Source organism: Chrysochloris asiatica, unplaced genomic scaffold (assembly GCF_000296735.1).
Source record: "Chrysochloris asiatica unplaced genomic scaffold, ChrAsi1.0 scaffold00333, whole genome shotgun sequence".
Classification (NCBI taxonomy): Eukaryota; Metazoa; Chordata; class Mammalia; order Afrosoricida; family Chrysochloridae; genus Chrysochloris; species Chrysochloris asiatica.
In genome coordinates this window covers 350975-367210 of record NW_006408851.1, presented here as the reverse complement: position 1 = coordinate 367210, position 16236 = coordinate 350975, and positions in this window count along the sequence as shown.

Here is a 16236-nt window from a genome sequence, read left to right as displayed (position 1 = left end):
CTCCTCTGTTTCTGTCATAGTCTTTACTTTATAAAGAAGACATTGCACAGTGGCTGTTTCAGGCCCTGGAGGGACTGGACCTGGAAACTGGTGTAAGGAACGAGACTGCTCTTCCCAGGAAAAGTCGCTTGCTTTGTCAGGTCAGAACAAATGCTTCTTAGGGAACCCGAAACTTTCCATAATTTGAAACCACTCAGTCTTGGCACAGGAAAACCAGGGGACTTCTGAGCCTCACCTTGGCCCTAACTGGGGACTTGGCTTTTCCCTAATAGGGACAGAATACTGCATTGGTTTGGGGAAAACTTTGGTCTTCCTTTAGAAAAGGATGTGTAAGACTATCATTATTAATGGTAAATGAACATAGTCTAGTATGCATTTTGCAGTCTGGATTCTCCATGTTGTTAAGTGCGGTCGAGTTGGTTCCAACTCATAGCAACCCTGTAGAGGGGCTTCCAAGGAGTGGTTGGTGAGTTTGAACTGCTGACCTTGTGGTTCAAATCAACCTTGCGGTCCAGTGCTTTATCCCACAGCACCACACCAGGACTATAGCAAATACTAAATTTTGGGTGGATTCCCTAGCCCTGGAGTCCCTGAATGGTACAAGCATGCTTGACTATGAATCAAAAGTGTGGAGGTTCGAGTCTACCCAGAGATGCCTCAAAAGAAAGACCTGGTGATCTACTTCTGAAAAAATAAATTCATTGAAAGCTACTAGTGTTGCCATGAGTCTGAGCTGTTTTTCTTTTCCCCCATCTTTTCTTCCCTCTACTTCAGAGTCACAGGGATCAAGAGAATGTCGCTCTGTTGGGATACAACATTGGGATAAACAAAATCACAAAAGGGTATTCGTTACCCTGAAAAAAACTCATCCTACCTTCTTGAATGAGCCCAGGAAAGGTTGGGAGCAGCCATGCACCGAGTTCCTCGAGTAGCACAGAAAACCGAGAGTCCCAGGTATCAGCTCTATGACATGAACACCTTCCCAGACCAAAAAATAAACGCCACCAGCATCCTGAACCTTTTTTTTCCCTTTTTGTTGTTTCTTAAACATTTTATTTAGAAATAATTTTAAACTCACACAAAAGAGGCAAGACTATAAGCATGATAAAAATAACTTCAGAATACCCTTCACTTAGATTCACTAATGACATTTTGCCATGTTTGATTTAACCACTATTTTTCCATGAATACACATTAAAATTTTTTTCTTATAATAGTAAAAAAACTTTATTGTGAATTGACTGCAAGTTTATACAGATCATCAGTTTTACATTCAGAAAATCATATACTTTGCTTCATCACAATGATTGCAATCCCCTCCATGTACCATCAGTTAACAGTATTTACCTCCATTTCCTATAACTCTTACACTCCTCCCTGTGTCTTCTGCTACTTTCATCTTTCCTCTGCCAACCTACCTCTTGTTTTATATTGTCTGCTCCATCACCCATGTTAACTCTCTAGCCTGTGAATAATTCCACCCCCATCATAGAATGTTTCACTTAGCAAGAGAATGTTTTCTTCACTTTTTACAACCACGGTCTCATACAATATTTGTCCTTTTGTGATTGACTAATTGCACTCCACAGCACATAACAACAACAATTGCACTCAGCATAATGCCTCCCAGGTTCATCCGTGTTGTGAGGTGTTTTTCAGATTCCTCATTATTCTTCAATGTTGCATAGTATTCCGTTGTGTGTATGTACCAAAGTTTGTTTACCCATTCTTCTGTTGATGGACATTTAGACTGTTTCCATCATTTTGCTGTTGTGAATAGTGTTGCAGTGAACATGGCTGTGCATATATCTCTTCATGTCACACCTCCCGTTTCTTGAGGATATATGCCAAGTAGAGATATTGCTGGCTCACTATAGTATTTCTATTTCTAGCTTTTTGAGAAAGTGCCATACTGTTTTCTACAGTGGTTGCATTATTTTACATTCCCACCAGCAGTGTAGAAGGATCCCAGTCTCTTCACACCCTCACTGGCATTTGTTGTTTGTTTTCTATTTTTGGGAACTTTGCTATTAATGCTGGAGTAAGATGGTATCTCATTGCTGTTTTGACTTGCATCTCTCTAATGACTATTGGGAGTTCTGGTGTGGTGCTGTAGGATAAGCATTGGATCAAAATGTGGGTTTGAACTGCAAGGTCCAAGGTCAATGGTTGAAACTCACCAGCTACTCCTCAGAAACTCTATGAGTCAAAACCAATATTGATGGTCTTTATAGTTCTAGGTTTTATATCTAGGTCTTTAATCCATTTCTGTGTGTGGTTTGAGATATGGGTCTTGTTTAATTTTTCTGCAAATTGGTTTCCAATTTTGCCAGCACCATTTGTTGAAGAGACTATCTCTTCCGCATTTAATGCATTTTGGCTCTTTGTTGAAGATCAGTTGAGTGTATGTGGATGGATTTACTTCTGGGTCCTCAATTCTGTTTCACTGATTTATGTGTCCTTCATTTTACCAGTACCAGGCTGTTCTAACTACTGTGGCTGTGTAGTAGGTTATGAGATCAGGAAGTGAGAAACCTCTAACTTTGTTCTTTTTAAATTATGCTTTGATTATCGGGTTCTCTTTCCTTTCCATATAAAGTTGGTGATTAGCTTTTCCATCTCTGTTAAGAATGATATTGGAATTTTGGATTAGGATTGCGTTATTTCTATAGCTTGCTTTGGGTAGTGTTGACATTTTCACAATGTTGTCTTCCTATCCCTGAGGAGGGTATATTCTTCCGTTTGCATTTTTCGGTTTATTGTAGTAGTGATTTGTAATTATTTTTGTATGGGTCTTTTGTTTCTCTAGTTGGATTTGTTCCCAAGTATTTTGTTTTTTGGGTGGTTTATATGTTTTGAGGTTCTTTCACTGGAGGCACAGATATTTATTATACTTATGTTCTCTTGTTCAATTGATCAAGAGAATGCCTTCTTTTTCTCTTATGCTGGTTTTTGACATGCAGTCTATTCAATCAGAGATTAGAATGTCTACTCCTGCTCATTTTTGATTGCCATTAGTTTGGTATATTTTTTCCATCTTATGATTTTTAGTCTATTTCTGTCTTTGTGTCTCTTGTAAATATCATATTGAAAGATCCTGTTTTCTTTTTTTTTAAATCCATTCTGCTACTCTGACTAGTTAATCCATTTGTATTCTGAATAATTATCAATAGGTTTGGATTGAATTGCTGTCGGTTTGTGTTTTTTGTGGTGCTACTGGTTTTCATTTTACTTGTGGGTTTCCTTTTCGTGTTCTTTATTTCTCTTGTGTTAATGTTTATTACATTTTCCCAATTTTCCTCTTTTTTATTTTGATGTGAAGGTATATTCATTTTCTTTGATGTTATCTTGTAATTTATTATTATTTTTCTCTATTTAAAACACTCTGTTTTGTCTTGAAGTCTACTTGACTTACTTGCTATTTGTAAATTCTATATGGTGCTGTGGGTTAATGCGCTGGACTGCAAGGTTGGTGATTCAAGCTCACCAGTCACTCCTTGGAAACTCTATAACAGGGTCACTATGGGTTGGAACCAACTCAACGGCACTTAACAACAACAACAACAACAACAACAACAACAACAACAACAACATATTTACACTATTCTCTTTTTGTTTTGTAGTTGACTTCATTATAAATGGACATATCTGGTTCCCTATATACAGTCTTGTAAGTTTGTTTTACTTCATATACTTCCGTTTTTGGATTGAGGTCTGGGTGGTATTGTCATGTATGTTAATCACAGGTTATTGTATGCTGTTATTCGTTCTCAGTCCAAAGCACATCCTCTAATACTTTTGTGAAGTTGGTCTTGTTATTACAAATTCCTTAATTTTTGTTTTTTTTGCAATTTTCTTATTTTCCCCTTTCCCTTTGGGGGGCGGTTTTGTTGGTTTTTTGTTTTTTGTTTGGGGTTTTTTTTCTTTCAGAGTTTTGTATATGCCATTCCATTGCCTTCTTGCCTGCATGATTTCTGCTGATAAATCAGAGTTTTAGTCATATTGGGTCTCCTTTGTAGGTAACTTTTCCATTTTTTGGAGTTGCTCTTAGGATTCTTTCCATGTCTTTGGTCTTGGACAGTTTGATTATGATATGTGTTGGTGATTTTCCTTTGAGATCTGTCCTGTTCTAGGTTTGTTCAGCTTCCTGCATGCTTATCTTCTCATCTTTCATGATGTTAGAGAAGTTTTTTTCAAACAACTCCTCTGAGATTTTCTCTGCGTTTTTTATTGTTTCTTCCTGTTCTAGAATTCTGATCACCTATAAGTTGTTCCTTTTCATGGTGCCCCACATAACTATTAGGCTTGCTTTGGATTTTTAAATCTTTTTTCTGACTGTTATTCTAGCATACTAGTATCGAGACATTTATCTTTACATTCACTAATTCTCGCTTCCATTACTTCGAATCTACTCCTTTGTCTTTTCAACAACGTACTGTCCATTTCTGATATCTTAGTATTAATCTTCTGGATTTCTAATTGCAGGTTTGTATTGTGTCCCAATTTGCATTTACTTTATCTGTTTGTTCTTGTAGTATTTCCTGAATTCTTCTAAAGTTCTTTCTGTGTTATCTTTGTTTTCCTTGATCTTTAGGTCAATCCTTTGGCGGTACCTAAATACCATTCTTTTGAATTATTTTTCAGTGAGTCCCAGTACCTTTTCTTCTTCAGAAATGTTTTCTGGCTTTACATCTTGGCCATTTGTTTGCGCTATTTTCTCTTGTTTATTTGTGTGAGCTAAAATTGTCTGTTGTCTCCCGGACATTGTGTTGTTTTCATATTTGTATTTAATTGATGATTGTATGTTGATATGTTCTTGGGCTCTCACCCAGTATCTTCTATGGGTGTAGTTAGAGAAGGGAAGAACAGTGTGTACCATTCTACTTCACAGTTAAGGGTGGGTTTGGCTGGTGTTGGCTGCTATCATTCTGCAAATGATATAGGAGTTGATACTGGCTCTTACCCAATGGGTAAAGTTGCAGACGGTATGGTTGTGGCTGGCTTGTATGGGCATGTTTACTGTCTCCTGTTGACTGCAAAAGAGCAGACACCTCCTTCTCACCCTTCTCCCACCATGCACCAGGAAACAAAACAGAAAAAACAAGCAACCAACCAACCAACAATGAAAAAGAAATTAATAAAGGAGAAAAAAGAAAAACAGACAGCAACCAGAAAAAAAAAGATATAATAACTAAAAAGAGAAAAGAGGGACAGGAAAATTGAGTTATAGAAGAGAAATAAATCAGAGAAAACAAAAAGAAGAAACAGTAATAATAATAATAATAATAATAATAATAATAATAAATAAATAATAATAAAAAAGAAAACCAGGGAGAAGGAAGTTGAAAAGAGAAAGAGAATAGTGAGTAGCAAAGAAAGATCAAAAGGAAAAACACAGAAGAGGGGAAATGAGAAACAGAAGAAAGAAGGGAAAACAGAAGCAGAGATACAAAGGATAAAATTCAAGGGAATGGAAAGAGAATGGGGGGAAGAAAGAATAAACAAACAGAAACAATGAAACAACAAAAAGAAAAAATCTAGTGTAGCTGTTGAACCTAGAGAAGAGAGAACTCTGGGGGAATCCTGCAAGGCAAGCAGCTCCTGAAGTGGTTTTGGGAGGTCTGTGTGACAGACAGCACAGTTCCTGGCCCTCGATGGAGTTAAAATTGGCCTAAGTGGTACCTATGCTCAGGACATTCAATTTGGAAGTAGTTCATAGAGGTCCTTGATAGAGCTGGTTTCAGTGTCTGTTGGGATCACACAGCAGCTGGAGGTAGGGTGATTAGGTAAATGCTGGTCTGGTGGCTCTGCTGGTTCTATAGATCTGGAACTGAGCCTGCCTGAATCCAGGCACCAAAGCTGTGCAGCTAGCTCCCACTTCATATTTGCATGACTCCCAATCATGTAACTCTGAAGTCCCAGAGAGCAGGGACTGCATTGGGGTGGATGAGGCAGCTAACCACACCTCTGGTCACCAGGGTAGTGTGGGAAAAAGAAGGATTGTACCTTTCCCATTGCCTGTATGAATCTGTTCTGCCACACCTTCTGTTGACAAAGCTACTCACAAAAGTTCAAGATGGTCAAGTCTGTCTGTCTGACCATTCATCAATCTGTCTTCCTCTCTCACTGTCCCTGCTCAGTGGCACTCAATCCACTTCTCTAAGCTTTCCTCTGAAGTTCAGGGCTCCAGGGTTTTCATGTGTGTCTGTTTCATTTGGTTTTTCATATCTTTGTTGTAGAGGGTCTAGTACGCCATCTTGCTGGAAGTTCTACATTAGAATTATTTTCTGAACCTTTTGAAAGTATGTTGAAAAGATATCTTTTAATCCTTAAACACATCAGTGTATATTTCCTAACAATCAGAACATTCTTTTATATTGTTGCTAAGTGCATGCCGTCGAGTAGGTTTGGAGTCACCGTGACGCTGCATAGGGTTTCCAAGGAGCAGCTGGTGGATTTGAGTTAACAACCTTGTAGTTAGCAGTCCAGTGCTTATCCTATGGTACCACACCAGGATTCCAAATAAGCTTTCTTATGTAACCACATCAAACTATTATTTAATTATTAGTTCATATTTAAATTTCACCAACTCATGTCCTTTACAGTATAAATATATATATGTATGTATTTATGTATTTTTTTCTTGTTCCAGAACCTAATCCAGGATCATGCATTACATTTGGTTTTGTCATATCATGTCTTTAAAGTCTTTTGAAATATGGATAAATTCCTTAGCCTTTTTCTGTCTTTCATTATATTGACATGTTTGAAGAATATTGACCACTTATTTTTAAGACTTTTCCTGAAATTTGGGTTTGTCTGATATTTCTTTAATTTTTGCTTGTTTTTTGTTTTTGTTTTTTGAAGTGGTGGGGGCAGGTGTCTTGTTGCTGTAACAGAAATACCACAGTGAATGGCTTTATTTATTAAACAGAAACTTATTTTCTCACAGTGCTAGAGACTAAAAGTCAAAATCAGAGTTTCTCTTAGTTCTTGGTGACTGCCTTCAATCCTTGGAATTTTGGGGTTACAGATGCATCTGTTTCCATTGTCTGTCTTCTTTATTCCTCTGTGTATATCTCTGTGTCTATTCTGTTGTTTTTATAACTCAGAAGTGATTAGGTTTAGGACCCACACTTCTCTGGTGTAACCCCATTAAGATAACCGAAGAAAAAACCTATTTCCAAATAAGATCACAATTACAAGGACCAAAGGCAAGCAAACCAGTTGCTGTTGAATCAATTCCAACTAATGATGCCTCTGCTGTGTCAGAGTAGAACTGCTCCATAGGGTTTTCATGACTGAATGTTTTTGGAAGTAGATCAGCAGCTCTTTCTTCCAAGGTGCCTCTGGGTGGATTTGAACAGTCAACCTTTTAGATAGTAGTCTTATACTTAACTCTTTGTAGCACCCAAGTACTCCATTTACAGATTCAGGGTTTCAGATTGAACACATATTTTTTTGGGGGGCATAATTCAATCCATAACAGCAAGAACAACATAGAAATGACACTGTGGCCTTCTTCCTACTTCACCTCAGGAGACACACGGACCAACACTGTTCTTACTGGTTACCTAATATTCTTGTTTGGTGAACCCTAGTTCATTTAAATCCACTTTCTAATGTAAGGCATTTATGTGGATCTCAGTTAAGGGAAAAAAAAAAACTATGCTGAAGTAAATATTCTTGAATATGCACATTTGTTTTGTTGTCTAATTATCTCCTTAGTCTAAATCCCTAGGAATAGAAGCAAAGGGTTAAAGAGTAGACTTGCTTTTAAAGCTTTTGATAATATAAATGTTGCCAAGTAATTCTCCAGAAAACAGTGCAGCATTGTTTGAGTGTGACTTACCCTGGCTGATTCTGGGTATTTGAGATTTTCTGTGGTGCATGGTCTTTGTAACTTCCACCAAATGAAGGCATGGGACTAAGCTAATAAGGTGCATGGAATTCTAACATGGAAATTAGCCAGCTTTGTCATCCTTCAAGGCTTCAAATGAGCCATCCCAGAGGTGGAAGGGGGATCTATTATCAAGAAAAAAGAGAATCCCTTGGACTTGAGATCCCTATGCTGACCCTCCTCTACCCCGGAGACAGCTGTAAACCTTGCTGAGATGGTGAGATACAGTGAGAAGCAGTGGCATAGAAATGGCAGCAGAACCAGGAGACTATTAGGAGACCAACAGGGGACAGCATGGTGGGCTTCTGGACCCATAGGGAGAGAAGCTAGGACTAGCACTTTGGGGCAGGAGGCTTGTTGGCTGAGTGGAGTCTCTGAGCACTTACTGGCAGATCTAAATGAACTTTGTAGCATTTGTTTGAGCTGGACGGAAGACAAGGGGCCACAGAGCTGAGAGGCCAGATGGAGTTATGCTGAGACTGTCCTGATTGAAGAACTGTATCCATATTCATTTCTATCCTGAATTATAACCAGTTCCCTAATAAAGTCCATAATCATGAATATTGTCTGTGAGTTCTGTGTGGCCATTGCAATGAAGTACTGAACCCAGCAGAGAGATAAAGAGTGCTGTGAGAGGGGCAGTTGGTGTCAGAATTGATAAAAAGGTTGAAGAATAGAGGCAAGTCGGACTCCACCTCGTAGAGGTCAGCCTCGGACAGCTGATCTTGAGCCTCCTACCTCCTTGTGGATTAAAGGAGGTCAGAGGCCTTTGACACACCATTTTCAAACTTGACATTTTGTTCCATCAAATGGTATCTCACTGTTGCTTTAGACTGCTTTTTGTTGCAAGAGTTACCTTTAGTTTCATCTGTTTAATGACTAGTAAGTAGTGTTCCCTTCTTTGTGAATTTTCTGTACGTGTTTTTGGCCCATTTTCCTATTGGCATCATTGCCACTTAGGTCTTCTTCATGGTTCCACAAAATACCTGATGTAGCTCCCTATTTCTCTGCTCCCTTCTCACCAACACTGGATCACAGAGTCAGCAAGTTAGAAAAAACACCAGGTTTCCTCTGCCCAGGTTGCCACACTCATTGTTGCCTCCTCAACTAAGAAAATTGGCAAAGGACATGGAGAAAGAGTGTTGGGTAGAAGAGGAACCGGGAGCGCCATGGTTTGAGGACAGTGTTACAAAGCTACACAGTCCACTTTTTGCCTTACTCCTGTCTAAGAGAAGGCAGTAGGCACTTGTTCAGGAGTTATGAGCTGTTGTTGGGTCCCAGAAATCATTCCTGATTTCTAGGACCTAATAACCCAAAAGGGTATTAATGACGCCCTAAGAATTTGTTTCTCCTTCCCTATAGCTTCCTAAAGGTCGATGCTAGTGAGGATTAAAAACCAAATAGGTTACCATAAAGTTGGTTCTGACTCATGGCGACCCCATGTGTGTCAGAGTAGGATTATATTCCATAGAATTTTCAATGGCTGAATTTTTGGAAGCAGATTGCCAGGGCTTCCTTCCAAGGAACCTCTGAACGTATTTGAACTAGCAACCTTATGGTTAGTAGCCAAGTGCTTAGATTTTAAGAGAAACTTTTTTGCATTTTTGACATGCTCACTATAAGATAAGGTGGTACTACCCTACCTTTATCAGTGAGTCCTGGTGTGGCACTGTGGGTTAATGCACCAGACTGCAAAGCTGTTTGAACTTTGAACTGCAGGGTTGGTGATTCAAGCTCACCAACCACTCCTCAGAAACCCTATACAGGGTTGCTATGGGTTGGAACTTACTCAACGGCACTTCACAACAACAACAACAACAACAACCCTTATCAGAGTCCCTGGATAACTCAACTGGATTTTTGTTCATTGTTGTTGTTGTTGTTGAGTGTTGTTGAGTCGGTTCCGACCCATAGCGACCCTGTCCAGGGTTTCCGAGGCTGTAAATCTTTACGGGAGCAGAACGCCTCATCTTTCTCCCGCGGAGTGGCTGGTAGTTTCGAACTGCTGGCCTTAAGGTTTGCAGCCCGATTCGTAACCACTACGCTACCAGATAGAGCCCTTGAAAAGGCTAAACCTGTCAATTACTCATGGGGACTGCAAAAACCATGTTGAAGACCATGTCTGACAGGGAAAAAGAAATAAACTCAAAATCAGCCCAAAGTCAATTTCTATGAAGCAGAAGTCAGACATGCTTCTACCTTACAATCTTCTTCATCCCTCTCTCAGCAGTCAGATGCTTGACATCTGAGTTGAATAATCCATTGTAATGGCCACACAGAATTCATAACAATACTCAGGATTATGGGGTTTATTAGGGAAGTGCACAGGGTACAACTCAGCATCAGAAAAACTCAGGATGCACCATTTCTCCAGTCAGGAACACCTCTTGTCTGCGTATTGCAGGGACACTTCAGTTTTGTTGTCTGCCTCTCAGCCATGTTGTCCCTTGGTCTCTGTCCTGCTGGGGCAAGTGTTACAAAGCTCTTTTAGCCAGTGTGTGAATGCCCAAAGGGCACATTCTTCAAGCCAGTCTCCTGCCCATGGGCACTCAGTTTTACTCAGTTCATGGGCCTAGAGCCCAAAGCTGCTCTGTCTCTCCATGCCACCTTCTCTGCTTTGTGTCGCCTCTGCTTTTCAATGCTCCACTCATGCTCTTCCTTCTTGATGGTCCTGGAGTCATCAGTCTCTGCTTCTGAGATGGCTCCTTTTAATCCTAGCTGGAGGGCAAAGCTAATCAATCCCAGTTTTAAAGTTCTGTATACCTTATTTGCATGGTCCCAGCCAATCACTTGGTGAGAAAATTAAGATTAAGATGACTTTGGATAGAAAAGCCAGCTCAAGTAAATTCAAGGTACCAGAGGGACTGTTGACTCTAGGAGCCTCAACCTCTGAGCTGGGCCCTAATAATTGGATCAAACACTAAGAAGATGATAAACCTTTGTAGATGTAGAAATGTACATATGTGACCCACCCTGAGAAGTTATTTGTAAATATAGTTCAGGAGACTTAGAGTCTGTGATAGTTAAGGTTTTGTGTCAAGTTGACTGGACCAGGATTCTCAGTGGTTTGGCTGTTATGATATTATTCACCATGATGGGATCTGCTGCAAACAGTCAATCAGTTGAAAGGAAGCTTCCAATATATTAGACACTTCTATTATACTGGGTACTTGGGCAAAGCTTGCTTGCTCTCTGCTGGGTCTGGATCTTGCATCTAGCTCATCCTTCAACCTCCAGCTCTTTGGACTTGAGTCAGGGGCCTTCTCTATTACCTTGTCAACCCTAGAGTTGTCAGCAGCCATCTTAGCTGCTGGACCTTCCTTGTCTACCTACCATCTGACTTGTCAATCTTGGTTCATTAGCCCTGCAGCTACTTGAGTCAGAAGCGTCCCGCCTGATATCTGACTCACAGACTTGGAACTTGCCCATTTCTACAGTTGTTGAGCCATTTCCTTGCTATAAACCTCTCTCTATATATACATCACTGGTTTTGCTTCAATAGAAAACCCAGAGTCTCTTATGTTTCTTCAGGTCCTGCAACCTTCTCTGTTGCTAGTTAGTATTTGCTAAGGAGTAGATTCCAACTCATGACAAACCCATGTGTGAGAAGGATTCATAAGGTTTTCAAGACTGGAAACTTCCAGAAGCAGATTGCTAGGCCTGTTTTCTGAGGTATCTCTGGGTGTGTTTGAACTGCCAACCTTTTGGCTAGTAGTCAAGTGCTTAATTGTGTCATCCAGGGACTCCTGAAATTTTCTCTATTTCCTATTAGCTATAGGGGCCATGTGCAGAGTCCTGGTGTGGCTCTGTGGGATAAAGCACTGGATGGCAAGGTAGGTTTGAACCACAAGGTTGATGATTCAAACTAATCAGCTGCTCCTTGGAAACCCTATACAGGGTGGCTTTGAGTTGGAACCAACTTGATGGCACTTAACACCAATAACAATAGGGGCCATGTGGATCATGAGTTGCCTTCTTAAAAAATATGATGAAGCTCTTATTTTTCCCCTTCAGTTTTACTACTTTTAAATTATGTAAAATAGATAGAAAAGAAACCCTGGTGAGCACTGACATTTGGCTACTAACAAAAATGTCTGTGGTCCAAACCTACAAGAGAAAGATGTGGGCAGTCAGCTTTCATAAAGACTCATAGTGACCCTGTATAGGGTTTCTGAGGAGCTGCTAGTGGGTTTGAACTGTTGACCTTGCAGTTAGCAGTCTAGTGCTGGTCCTGCAGCGCCACACTGGTACTCCTCCATAAAGATTACAGTGTGGGAAACTCAATGGGCAGGTCCCTTATGTCCTACAGGGTCACTATGAGTCAGAATCAACTTGATGGAAGTGGTTTGGTTTTTAAAGTACGTATGTGTTGTTGTTAAGTTGGCTTTAACTCAAACCACTGAGTTGGTTCTAACTCAAACCGGTATAGGGTTTCGAGGCTATAAATCTTTTGATTTTATAACATTTTTATTGTGAATTGAGTTAAGGTTTATAAAGCAGATCATCAGTTTTACATTCAGCGACCATATACTTTGCTTCATTATAATGATTGCAATCCCTTCCATGTAACATCAGTTAACAGTATTTACCTTTATTTACTTTAATTCTTGCACATTTCCCTGTGTCTTCTGCTACCTTCATCTTTCCTCTGCCAACCTCCCTCTTGTTGCGTATTGCCTTCCCCATCAACACTCCTGGAAGCAGCAGTCAAGAAGTCAAATGATGTAGTACATTGGCAAATCTGCTGTACAAGACCTCTTTAAAGTATTAAAGAGCAAAGATGTCAGTTTGAGGAGTAAACTGATAGAGAGTAAACATAGTCAGTTGACTATGGTGAGCCTGACCCAAGTCTTGATATTTTCAAAAACCTCATATGCATGCGAAAAGTTGGACAGTGAATAAGGAAGACTGTAGAAGAATTGATGCATTTGAGCTGTGGTGTTGGGGAAGAATATCAAAAGTACCATGGACTGCCAAAAGAACAAACCAATTTGTGTTGGAAGAAACCTCTAGTCCCTGGAGAATGGTATCATGTTTCATAAAGTGGAGGGTCGGAGAAAAAGAGGAAGACCCCCAATGAGATGGATTGGCACAGTGGCAGCAACAATGGGCTCAAATCCATCAACAATTGTGAGGTTGGCTCAGGACTGGGCAGTATTTTGTTCTGTTGTGCATCGGGGTCCCTATGAGTTGTCACTGGCTCAATGGTACCTAACAACAACGTTTTAGAAATTAGACCCTTATCAGATATGCCATTGCAAAGAAAGGTTCTCTTTTCACTCTTGATAAAAAAAATTTTTTTAAAATTGTGAATGAAGTGTAGGTTTACAGAGCAAATCATTTTCTCATTCAACAATTCATACACATTTTGTTTCATCTCATTGATTGCAGTCTCCACAGTGTGACAGCATTTACCTCACTTCTTCCCCCTGCTATCGGTTTCTAGTCCTCATTTTTTTCTAACCCTTCTGAACTTATCTTTGGTTAAATGCTGTCTTTTGGTCTCAAATGGTTGATTATTCTAAGGAGTGCAGACCTTCCTAGTGTTAATTGTTCTCTTTATAGACCTATCGCTTGGCTGAAAACGGAGCCACTGGGGTGAGTTCAGTTCCAGACCTGAAGGGTCACTAAGGGCCAGTAGTCTCAAGGATTCTACCTGTTTCTAGTCAAGCAGTAAGCCTGGTCCTTTTCAATATTTCAAGTTTTGTTCCACATTTTTCTCCCACTCTCTGATAAAGTCTTTTGATGAGCCTAAGTATTTAAGTTTTAGGAGGTTCCAGTTATCTAATTTATCTCTGTCATTCATGCTTTTTTAGTTTTGTTTGATAGGCTAGTTATGCTGAAAATTAGGTCCTTTAGTTTTGACTTCAATGTAAAGAAAACAAAAATTTTCACCACTGGAGCAATAAATAACATCATGATAAATGGAGAAAAGATTGAAGTTGTCAAAGACCTCATTTTGCTTGGATCAACCATGAACACTCATGGAAGCAGCAGTCAGGAAATTAAATAACATATTGCAATAGGCAAATCTGCTTCACAAGATTTCTTTAAAGTTTTCAAGAGCAAAGATGTCATTTTGAGGACTAAGATGTGCCTGATCCAAGCCATGGTATTTTCAGCAGCAATATGAAAGTTGTATAATGAACAAGGAGAAGAATTGATGCATTTGAGTTATGGTGTTGGAGGAGAACATGAAACGTATCATGGACTGACTGCCAAAAGAACAAACAAATCGTACTGGAAGAAGTTCAGCTAGGATGCTCCTTAGAAGCCAGGATGGCCAGATTTCATCTCTCATACTTTGAACACATTATCAGGATTGGTAAAATGGAGAGTTAGTGAAAAAGAGGAAGACCTTTAACGAGATGAATTGGTCCTGTGGTAGCAACAATGAACACAAGTATATCAATGATTGTGAAGCTGGCTCAGGATTGGATAGTGTTTCATTCTGTTGTGTATAAAGTCATTATGAGTAGGTACCCACTCCATGGCACCTAGCAACAACAAAACACGTTTTGACGCTATTGTATATTCCGGAAACTTTATAGTTTTAGTTTTAACATTTAGATTTTTGATACATTTGGAAATGCTAAAGACCCAGAATAGCCAAAACAATTTTGAAAAAGAAGAGAGCATAGAATATACTCATCACAACGATTAAACTTACTATAAAGCTATAGTCATCAAAATAGTGTGTATGTGAATAAGGATAGACCATCAGTTATAACTGAGAAAACTCAGGAGAAGGAACTATTACATGTATCCATATGTTGACTCTTTTCATAGTTCTTTCTTTACTGATGTTCCAAGATTTTTAAAAAAATTTTTTTTATCATTTCCTTTCTGTTTCAAGAACTTCTTTTAACCATTCTTTTAGGATTGGTCTTTTACTTTTCCTTTAACTGGGAATGTCTTTCAGAAATCTCTTTTTTTGCTGAAAAAATGTCTTCAGTCCTGAAGGGTTTTCACTGGGTTTATAACTCTAGGTGAACAGTCTTTTCTTTAAGTACTAGAAAAGTATTATGCCATTTCCTTCTGGCCTCCAGGATTTCAGATGAGGAATCGGCTGTTACTTGAATGATTTTTCCCTTAAAGGGAAGGTGTTATTCTTTTGCTGATTTCAAGATTTTTCTTTTAATTTTTGAAAGGTTGGTTATCACGTTTCTCGGTGTGGATTTGTTTTAGTTTATCCTATTTGGAATTCATTCAGCTTCTGAAGTCTGTAGGCTTTATGTCTTTTGCCAAATATGGAGACTTTTCAGCCATTATTTCTTTGAGACTATTTCCCAGCCCCACCCTACTTCTCCTCTCCTTCTGGGACTTCAATGAATGAATGTTAGATCTTTTGTTACAGTCCTACAATTCTCCAAGCTTCTGCTCACTTTTCATTCCAATGTTTTGGTTTTTTTTTTGTTGTTGTTGTTCAATTTAGGTGATTTCTATTGTTCTGTCCTTAAAGTCATTGAGTCTTTCCCACAGAAAACCACACCCTGTGTAGATGACTGGTGACCTCACGAAAGAAGATCAAAATGGAAAGTTCCCTCAGCGTGGTGGTGTCATTGGAATCACATGTGGAGTTGAAGGCCTTGGAGTTGAAAGACATTTTAGTGATGGTCTTGCCTGTGGCTTTAAAACTCTTTTTCTTTTAACCATATCAAATGTAGAGAAGTTGTGTCCATCAATATTATACCTGGGATTCTAAAATAGAAAAGAGGAATAAAATGAATGATTTGGTTGAATCAGGTGGGAGCCCCACCAGCCCCACTGCCACCCCATCTCTGTAAACCCAGAGAGGTTCCCACGTGATTTCGGATTCTGGGGAACACAGCTTGAAAACTGCTTACATGGTCTAATTTGCAATTCCTTCTTTCACTGAGGCCCAGAGAGGAAATGTGACCTGCCCACAGTGACCCAGGTCCAGTTCCCAATGTCCTGCCTGTCAGTCAGTTGTGACTAAAGAAGCTGAAGGCAGAGGAAGGGTGTGGATGTGAGTCAGAGCCATGAGCCCTCCCTGAATGACTTGCGCCTTTTCATTAGTATTTCTGACTCTGGGACAAAATAGTTTAATGACAAAGGACATTGTCTTAGTTATTGAATCCTGCTACAACAGAAATACCACAAGTGGATGACTTTGACAAAGAGGAAAGTATTTTCTCACAGTTCAGGAGGCTAGAAGTCCAAATTCAGAGCACCAGCTCTATGAAAGACTTTTTCTCTGTGTCTCTTCTGGTTCTAGAAGTTTCCCAGTGCAGAGACCATGGTCCTTCTGATCTCTGCTTGCTTGTTTAATTCCTTTGATATTTTAAAAGAGATTAACTCAAGATACAATCTAA